Here is a 9,766-nt window from a genome sequence, read left to right on the forward strand (position 1 = left end):
CACTCTTGCACATTTCACACATGGTTATGCAGTATTAATGACATAATTACAGTAGCAAGGGGTTTCATATTCAGGTCTCATTTCTGCATGGAATAGGGATTGAGTGTTTAACCACATTCAATAAGCTTGTCACTCCTTAAGAAAGGAATTGCTCAGTTTTTTGATCATTAGAACACCCTCTGCTTTAATACATTTCTACTTGCATGCCCTGCACCAATCTGAGCCAGAAGGTCCAATGGGAGAAAGTTCTGTGCGTGACATACCTAGCGGTGAGAGAATAGGATCCATGACCATTTGATAATGGTTCATGAGACCGTGCAGTAGTTAACGTGGCTCCATGTTATGAGACTGATGCAAGCCTTATAATAATATAATAATTGTTTGTTCTTGTATAGCGCTGCTAGTTTTTACATAGCGCTTTATATAGTCATTTTGCAGGCACAGATCCCTGCCCCGTGGAGCTTACAATCTGTTTTTGGTGCCTGAGGCACAGGGAGATAAAGTGACTGGCCCAAGTCACAAGGAGCCGACACCGGGAATTTAACCAGGTTCCCCTGTTTCAAACTCGGTGCCGGTCAATGCCTAGTGTTCTAACTCTAATCCCAGTGCATTCTGATGCGTAACAATACTAGAGCGCTATGAAAACGTGGAAAGACAGAACTGGAATCCAGTCTCGTAATGACATGAAGCTGCTTTGGCAATACTGACCATATAAACTAAATGGTGATTTGTAACAGGAACTGAAAATGTCAAAACAATGTATGTGCAATAACCTATTATCAACCCCCTTCCAACCTTACCACCAGCTTGGAAGAAGAACTGTTCTTCAATCAATGGGAGAAGGAAGCGGACAATGGAATCCTTTGGGAAGGCCTTTGAAATGTAAAGAAAGATGAGCGTTGTTGCATAAAGCAAGAGCACCCTGGATGTTCTGTCCAAATGATGGTTTATCCTTCTGAAGTATTGACCTTTCATAACCGTTCTCTTCAGCCGTTTGTGAGGCTACCCAAGGTTGCTGCAGACGTGTGACACGTGTTCATGCGACAGCTCAACAGATCCCTTTGTAATAATAGAAAGCCTTTAGAAAAACGGCTATAACATGTTTATAAATAATAAAATAACGTTTTGCTGTCATGATGGATTCATTTTTTATTTTATTTTTTTATATAAACTAGGTTAGGGTTGGGTGGTAACAGAAAAAAACCCACCACAACTATATCAATAAATTTGTTGCTATAATGATATATATCGCAATAAGTAATTGATTTTTTTTAAATAAAAATATTTAATGTTCAAAAGAAATGTAATTTTTTTTTTTTTTAATTGTAATTTATTTTATAGATTTACTGGAACAAGTGGCCCTTCATTTCCAACCCTTTCCATGTCTGCGCTTCACCTTTTCTCACCTACACTGTTCCCATCACCCTAATATCCCCCTCATCCCATCACTCACCTACACTGTTCCCATCCCCCTAACATCCCCCTCATCCCATCACTCACCTACACTGCTCCCATCCCCCTCATCCTATCACTCACCTACACTGCTCCCACCATCTCATCCCATCACTCACCTACACTGCTCCCATCCCCCTCATCCCATCACTCACCTACATTGCTCCCATCCCCCTCATCCCATCACTCGCCTACACTGCTCCCATCCCCCTCATCCCATCACTCACCTACACTGCTCCCATCCCCCTCATCCCATCACTCACCTACACTGCTCCCACCCTCTCATCCCATCACTCACCTACACTGCTCATATCCCCCTCATCCCATCACTCACCTACACTGCTCATATCCCTCTCATCCCATCACTCACCTACACTGCTCATATCCCCCTCATCCCATCACTCACCTACACTGCTCATATCCCTCTCATCCCATCACTCACCTACACTGCTCATATCCCCCTCATCCCATCATTCACCTACACTGCTCCCATCCCCTTAACATCCCCCTCATCCCATCACTCACCTACACTGCTCCCATCCCCCTAACATCCCCCTCATTCCATCACTCACCTACACTGCTCCCACCCTCTCATCCCATCACACACCTACACTGCTCATATCCCCCTAATACCATCACTCACCTACACTGCTCATATCCCCCTCATCCCATCACTCACCTACACTGCTCATATCCCCCTAATACCATCACTCACCTTCACTGCTCATATCCCCCTAATACCATCACTCACCTACACTGCTCATATCCCCCTCATCCCATCACTCACCTACACTGCTCATATCCCCCTAATACCATCACTCACCTACACTGCTCATATCCCCCTCATCCCATCACTCACCTACACTTCTCATATCCCCCTCATCCCATCACTCACCTACACTGCTCATATCCCCCTCATCCCATCACTCACCTACACTTCTCATATCCCCCTCATCCCATCACTCACCTACACTGCTCATATCCCCCTCATCCCATCACTCACCTACACTGCTCATATCCCCCTCATCCCATCACTCACCTACACTGCTCATATCCCCCTAATACCATCACTCACCTACACTACTCATATCCCCCTCATCCCATCACTCACCTACACTGCTCATATCCCCCTCATTCCATCACTCACCTATACTGCTCCCATAATCCCATCACACACCTACACTGCTTCCATTTTCCTAACATCCTCCTCATCCCATCACTCTCACCCAGAGATACGCCCTCCATTTAAAAATACATAAAACATATTGTATGTATGTTTAACATTTTATAAATTAAATGAGTTCTGCAGTGAAGACATTTGGTGTATGTGAATAACCATTTTAGTGTCTACCTAGTAATATATTCCCATTTATAATTTCCATTGTACACACACTAGGTTTTAATATGGCACAACCACTATATTTTAAGGGATATTCCTACATAGCAAGTTACTGCGCTTTATGCTATAACTGCTTTAGCCGCTGGTCAGGCGTGCTTTTGCTGAATTTCCACATCGATTTAATTGGGGAACAAAAATGTCATGATCCGCAGCTTTGGTAGTTCTAGGGAGAACAGGAAACAAGAGGTGGTGCACAGCCGAAGAAAACTCCACCAGGCAAGGTAATGGCAGTAAAACGTCTATTTATTGGCACATGAAGGTTAAAAAAAAAAAAAACACCAACGCATTTCGCGCAGGAGGCGCTTTATCAAAGAGACTACAGATCGTAATGGTCTTTCCCCGTTTTTAGTAGTGAACCTCCTCCATCCCGCCCCTACGTCGCACCAATCGCCACTCGCGCGGCTCAGCTGATACTAAATTCAAATCACGGTCATCACTCATAGGTGCAGGGAGCAGAGGGGAAACACTACCGTAACATAGCAAACAGATGCACATACCATATATATGTGACAGGCAACCGCCTGTCGCGCTAAAGATGAAAGCATGTAAAAAAAAACGAGCAAAAAGGGGAACGGGGAAAAGATATTACACAATTATAAAGAAAACATAAATTTACCCTGGTAATAGTCTTGGTAGTTTTAGGTGTGTGTGTGTGTGTGTGTGTGTGTGTGTGTGTGTGTGTGTGTGTGTGTGTGTGTGTGTGTGTGTGTGTGTGTTGTTGAACAAGGATAAAGTCTTGTAGTATGTTTTTTCAATGAACAATAATGTCAAGTCCTGTCAGAAATATTTGGCCTTGCTTTCAATCCATTTAGGACCTCTTGATTCTTCCCCCTTCTCCAGTGTCACCTGAAGTAGAGCAATTCATTTTTGTTTTAATCGCCAATATCCTACCAAGTCCTGAAGATGTTATGCTATACGTGTCCGTACAATTGTTGGGCATTAAAATGCCAGATAATAATCCTCCATGAAAACTAGAAAGAGAAGCAGGAGCGATTCGGCTCCGATGACATGCTGTAAGACATTAGACGTTAGAACTTGCCTGATATGGGGTTACCTTGGCGTGGTGGGTCAGCCGATCATACTTTGGTCAAATTATGTAACTAATACCCAACTTTAAAGCGGTAATCCAAGGGGCAGTTAAATGTTTGTTTTAATATAGGCAGCCATTAATTACCTCTTATTGAAAATAATTACCTATGTTGCCGATCGATCACGGGAGAACGAATCGATCAGCAAAGATCCTGCTTCCTGGGATTCACATAATGGCTGCCTTTCAGTTTCAATCAATCCTTCAGTCCGCGTAACTCAGCAGCAAACAATGTATCCGGATATTACTAAGGTAACTATTGTTACAGTTTGCAGCTCAAACTGCTGGGATCATTTGCAACAGATGATCACAAACAGGAAAGTGTGACAATGATCTTGCACTGCTGAGGAAGTGTGATAAAACCTGCTATAGAAACCAAAGGATGCTCTGTATATGCAAACGCATTAAAAAATGGCATTGAGTTAAATAATAAATGCAGTAAGTATCCTCATCAAAACTGATTTATTTAATATATATATATATTTCTTGATTTGCTCCTTTTAATGCAATATTTAAGAAGTGCCAGTTTTTATGCAGCTTGATGTAGGTTATAAGACAGGATGAATATTTGAACTGTTGGGTTTTAGTGATTTGTGATGTACATTGATCCAGTGTATTTTGTGCTTTGCTTTTTTTGGTCACTGTTCAACAGCACATTGGTAAAAAAAAAAAAAAAAGCGATGTGTTTACTGAGTGAGCGTACACATAACCCACAGGCCTCCATGAAAAAACTACTTTTACTAAACCATATGTGCAATTTTGCAAACGTTGACTGAATGTATCTAAATGAGTTTGTCAGCAAGTTCTTTGCATAAGTATTGTACATGTTGGCCCATGCTGATTGAGGACACTGCAGACTGATCATTCCCTATCCTTCCTTTGTAGGCCGACCAGCCATTTTATGCATTGCCCAGCACTGTATCTGGATGAATAGGTTGTCCTGATTCTGGCTGGGTGTTGGTACCCAAGAAACCAGTCTTTGCATTCGCCTTGTGTAAGGGAGACATAAATAGGCACCTGCATAATACTCTTTGCCCATCTGTTTGACCCATGTCATGGACGAAACATTTTGCCTGTATCTTGCAAAAAGCATGCTGGAATCTGGTGGCCAGGAGGCTTCTCCAGAAATACTGGGCACAATGGTGAAAGGTGCGACACGCTCGAGACACACACACTCATACCCCTCTCACCTCTCTCCGATCTCTAGAAAGGGAAACCTCTTCAGAAAAGTTACAGCAGAGCAGGGACAGTCCACCATGTGACATTACCTAAACTAGGATCTCTCAGCAGTTCACTGATTTTTTTTCTAAAATCCATGTTGTTATAACTTATGAGAAATAGAAGGCAACTTTGGGGAGAAAAACTCTGAAATGACTTCCATTTTCAACCCCAAAGTCTAAATAACACCAACGTGTTATCATTCTGTTTGCCGTTCTGCTATCCTTTGTGTCCATGGATGAGGCAAGACTTGAGTGGAGAGTAGCAACTCATTTTATTTTTAGATTCACGTTTTGAGGCCCTTTTTCAGGTATAAATAAAAGTACACGTGCAAATAATAATAATGCTTTGCGTAGGTACTGTACTTACATTAGCAGCTTCTTGACCACTGACTGAGAGGAAACTGTAGGAAAGTTACCAGGTAAATAGGATCGCACATTTAATAGAAGAACTGGATAGAAGGCGAACAATGTTTTGAAGAAGAATACAGCTGATGTTTCCGGGGTTCAATTAAGAATCTGGTCGCTCTTCCTTCTCTTACCGAACACCGCACTTCTGGAACAATTTACCGGGGTCTCTCAAAACCACCTTCAGTCAGTTATTTTAAGACGTTGATTGTTTCATAATTTTGACACGTTTATAAATAACGTATAATGTTCTCATTATTATTTTGTACTCGGGACATCCCTGAATACTGGAGGCAACGCTCAATTTTATCTGGTAAGTAGATACATGCACATAAAGAATTCAGAGATAAGGTGTCTAGGGATGTGCAGGAAGACTCAGTAATGTATACAGTATGATGACTGTATCATATTCTTCCAAAATTACACCAATCTGACCTCTCCGTCAAAAACCTTCTAGTTATGCGCAGTGTAAATATACTTTGTAGAAGCTTTTTTCCACTTTGCCTGAACTGGTTTCTGAAGTTGTGGTTGTCTTTATGAATTAACTAGCTGAGAGACCCGGCGTTGCCCGGGAGTCACACTGCCAAACCCCCACACACACACTGCCCCCCCCTCCCCCACACACTGTCCCCCCCCCTCACACACACACACGCACACACAGTGTCCCCCCCTCCCCCCCCACACACTGCCCCCCCCTCCCCCACACACACACTGCCCCCCCTCCCCCACACACACACTGCCTCCCCTCCCCCACACACACACACAATGTCCCTCCCTCCCCCACACACACACTGTTCCTCCCCCCCACACACACTGTCCCTCCCCGTGACTTGCGCTCCCCCCCCCCCGGCGCCCGCTTGGTCCCCCGTGACTCGCGCTCCCCCGGCGCCGGTGCGGATGGTGTTTGGCGGGAGATGTGTGGCGGCCTTCGGAGAAGCTCCGTGCGGGCCGGTGCCGAAGTGAGTACCTAGCATAGTGTGTGTTTGTTTGTTGGGGGCGTTGCGGGCCGGTGGCGATGTTGTTTGGCGGGAGATCTGTGGCGTGCGGGCCGGTCCGCGGCACGTAGAGTATCTGAGGTAGCGGGAGGGAGATGTGTGGCGTGTGGGCCGGTGGCGATGGTGTTTTAGTGTAGGCCGCGGCCCGTAGAGGGTCTGCGGTAGCGGGAGGGAGATCTGTGGCGTGGACCGGGGGGGGGGTCGAGGGTGGTGTTTTGAAGAGGCAGTGTGCAGTGTTTGGTGTTGTGTGAATGTCTGTGTGTGCAGTGTTTGGTGTTATCGTGTGTTGTGTGTAGCTGATTCTGTACCTGATTCGGCAGTTCTGTGGTAGCAGACGGTGAGGGTTTTGAGAGCTGTGAAGCGTGGCCCCAGAGCAGTGAGGGTTGAGGATTAGGTGCTGCAAATGCAAAGCTCAGTGAGGGGTGGGACAGGGAAGTGGTAGCTCAGTGAGGGGTGGGACAGTGTGGCATTGGTGTTGGACGCAGGCCAATGAGTCAGTGAGGGGTGGGACAGTGTGGCATTGGTGTTGGACGCAGGCCAATGAGTCAGTGAGGGGTGGGACAGTGTGGCATTGGTGTTGGACGCAGGCCAATGAGAGGTGTGCGGGGGCGGGCATGGCCTGAGCCGGAGTGACAGGCCAAAGGTGCAATGCGATTGGCCCTTGGGACGCAGACATACAGTGCTTTCAGAAATATATAGTAGATTATACAGACAGTGAAATTGTTAGGAAAACATATTTTATTGTAAGGAACAGCTGAGTTTCAGTGGTAGGTGTTGTCATACAGTGTGTGAGGTAGCGGGAGTGACATTGGTGGCATGCTGTTTGACTGTAGTCCGCGGCGTCGCGGTCCGGTTGCGGAGGGAGATGTGTGAGGTGCAGGAGATGTCAGGCGTGCTGGTTGTTCCGCGGGAGGTAGAGTGTGTGAGGTAGCGGGATAGCGGGAGTGACATCGGTGGCATGGTGTGTGGTGTGTGTGAGAGCATGTGTGTGTGTATGAGGCATGTTGTGTGTGTGACGTGTGTGAGTGCGTGTTGTTGGTCATACACATGTTAAAAATGGCATGTTTTTGAGTGTAGTGTGTGGCATAGAATGACAGGATGTTTGCGTGTGTGTGTGTGTGTGTGTGTATGAGGGGGTTTTGTGTGGGTGAGTGTTGTGTACATTATACAGACAGTAAAATAGTTAGGAAAACATATTTTATTTCAACGAACATCTGATTTCCAGTGGTAGGTGTTGTCATACACTGTGTGAGGTAGCGGGATAGGGGGAGGAACATTGGTGGCATGGTGTGTGAGTGTAGGCCGTGGCCTCGCGTCCGGTTGCGGTAGGGAGCTGTGTGAGGTGCAGGAGATGAGGCGTGCTGTGCGGTCCGCGGGAGCTACACTGTGTGAGGTAGCGGGATAGGGGGAGGGACATCGTTGCCATGGTGTGTGAGTGTAGGCCGCGGCCTCGCGGTCCGGTTGCGGTAGGGAGATGTGTGAGGTGCAGGAGATGTGAGGCGTGCTGTGCGGTCGCGGGAGCTACACTGTGTGAGGTAGCGGGATAGGGGGAGGGACATTGGTGGCATGGTGTAGCGGGGTAGGGGGCCTCGCGGTCCGGTTGCGGTAGGGAGATGTGTGAGGTGCAGGAGATGTGAGGCGTGCTGTGCGGTTCGCGGGAGCTACACTGTGTGAGCTAGCGGGATAGGGGGAGGGACATTGGTGGCATGGTGTAGCGGGGTAGGGGGCCTCGCGGTCTGGTTGCGGTAGGGAGCTGTGTGAGGTGCAGGAGATGAGGCGTGCTGTGCGGTTCGCGGGAGCTACACTGTGTGAGGTAGCGGGATAGGGGGAGGGACATTGGTGGCATGGTGTAGCGGGGTAGGGGGCCTCGCGGTCCGGTTGCGGAGGGAGATGTGTGAGGTGCAGGAGATGTGAGGCGTGCTGTGCGGTCCGCGGGAGCTACACTGTGTGAGGTAGCGGGATAGGGGGAGGGACATTGGTGGCATGGTGTAGCGGGGTAGGGGGCCTCGCGGTCCGGTTGCGGTAGGGAGATGTGTGAGGTGCAGGAGATGTGAGGCGTGCTGTGCGGTTCGCGGGAGCTACACTGTGTGAGGTAGCGGGATAGGGGGAGGGACATTGGTGGCATGGTGTAGCGGGGTAGGGGGCCTCGCGGTCCGGTTAAGGAGGGAGATGTGTGAGGTGCAGGAGATGTGAGGCGTGCTGTGCGGTCCGCGGGAGCTACACTGTGTGAGGTAGCGGGATAGGGGGAGGAACATTGGTGGCATGGTGTAGCGAGGTAGGGGGCCTCGCGGTCCGGTTGCGGTAGGGAGATGTGTGAGGTGCAGGAGATGTGAGGCGTGCTGTGCGGTCCGCGGGAGCTACACTGTGTGAGGTAGCGGGATAGGGGGAGGGACATTGGTGGCATGGTGTAGCGGGGTAGGGGGCCTCGCGGTCCGGTTGCGGAGGGAGATGTGTGAGGTGCAGGAGATGTGAGGCGTGCTGTGCGGTCCGCGGGAGCTACACTGTGTGAGGTAGCGGGATAGGGGGAGGGACATTGGTGGCATGGTGTAGCGGGGTAGGGGGCCTCGCGGTCCGGTTGCGGTAGGGAGATGTGTGAGGTGCAGGAGATGTGAGGCGTGCTGTGCGGTTCGCGGGAGCTACACTGTGTGAGGTAGCGGGATGGGGGGAGGGACATTGGTGGCATGGTGTAGCGGGGTAGGGGGCCTCGCGGTCCGGTTGCGGAGGGAGATGTGTGAGGTGCAGGAGATGTGAGGCGTGCTGTGCGGTCCGCGGGAGCTACACTGTGTGAGGTAGCGGGATAGGGGGAGGGACATTGGTGGCATGGTGTAGCGGGGTAGGGGGCCTCGCGGTCCGGTTGCGGTAGGGAGCTGTGTGAGGTGCAGGAGATGTGGCGTGCTGTGCGGTTCTCGGGAGCTACACTGTGTGAGGTAGCGGGATAGGGGGAGGGACATCGTTGCCATGGTGTGTGAGTGGAGGCCGCGGCCTCGCGGTCCGGTTGCGGGAGGGAGATGTGTGGCGTGGAGGGGAGGGGGGGTTTGAAGAGGCAGTCTGCAGTGTTTGGTGTTGTGTGAATGTGTGTGTGTGCTGTGTTTGTGCATTGTGTGTAGATTCTGTACCTCAGTGGTTCCCAAACTTTTTCGGTTCAAGGCAATCAGAATTTTTTCAAGGCTCCCCAAGGCGATCAGGATTTTTACGCGGCGCCCAAAGT

Source organism: Ascaphus truei, chromosome 2 (assembly GCF_040206685.1).
Source record: "Ascaphus truei isolate aAscTru1 chromosome 2, aAscTru1.hap1, whole genome shotgun sequence".
NCBI lineage: Eukaryota > Metazoa > Chordata > Amphibia > Anura > Ascaphidae > Ascaphus > Ascaphus truei.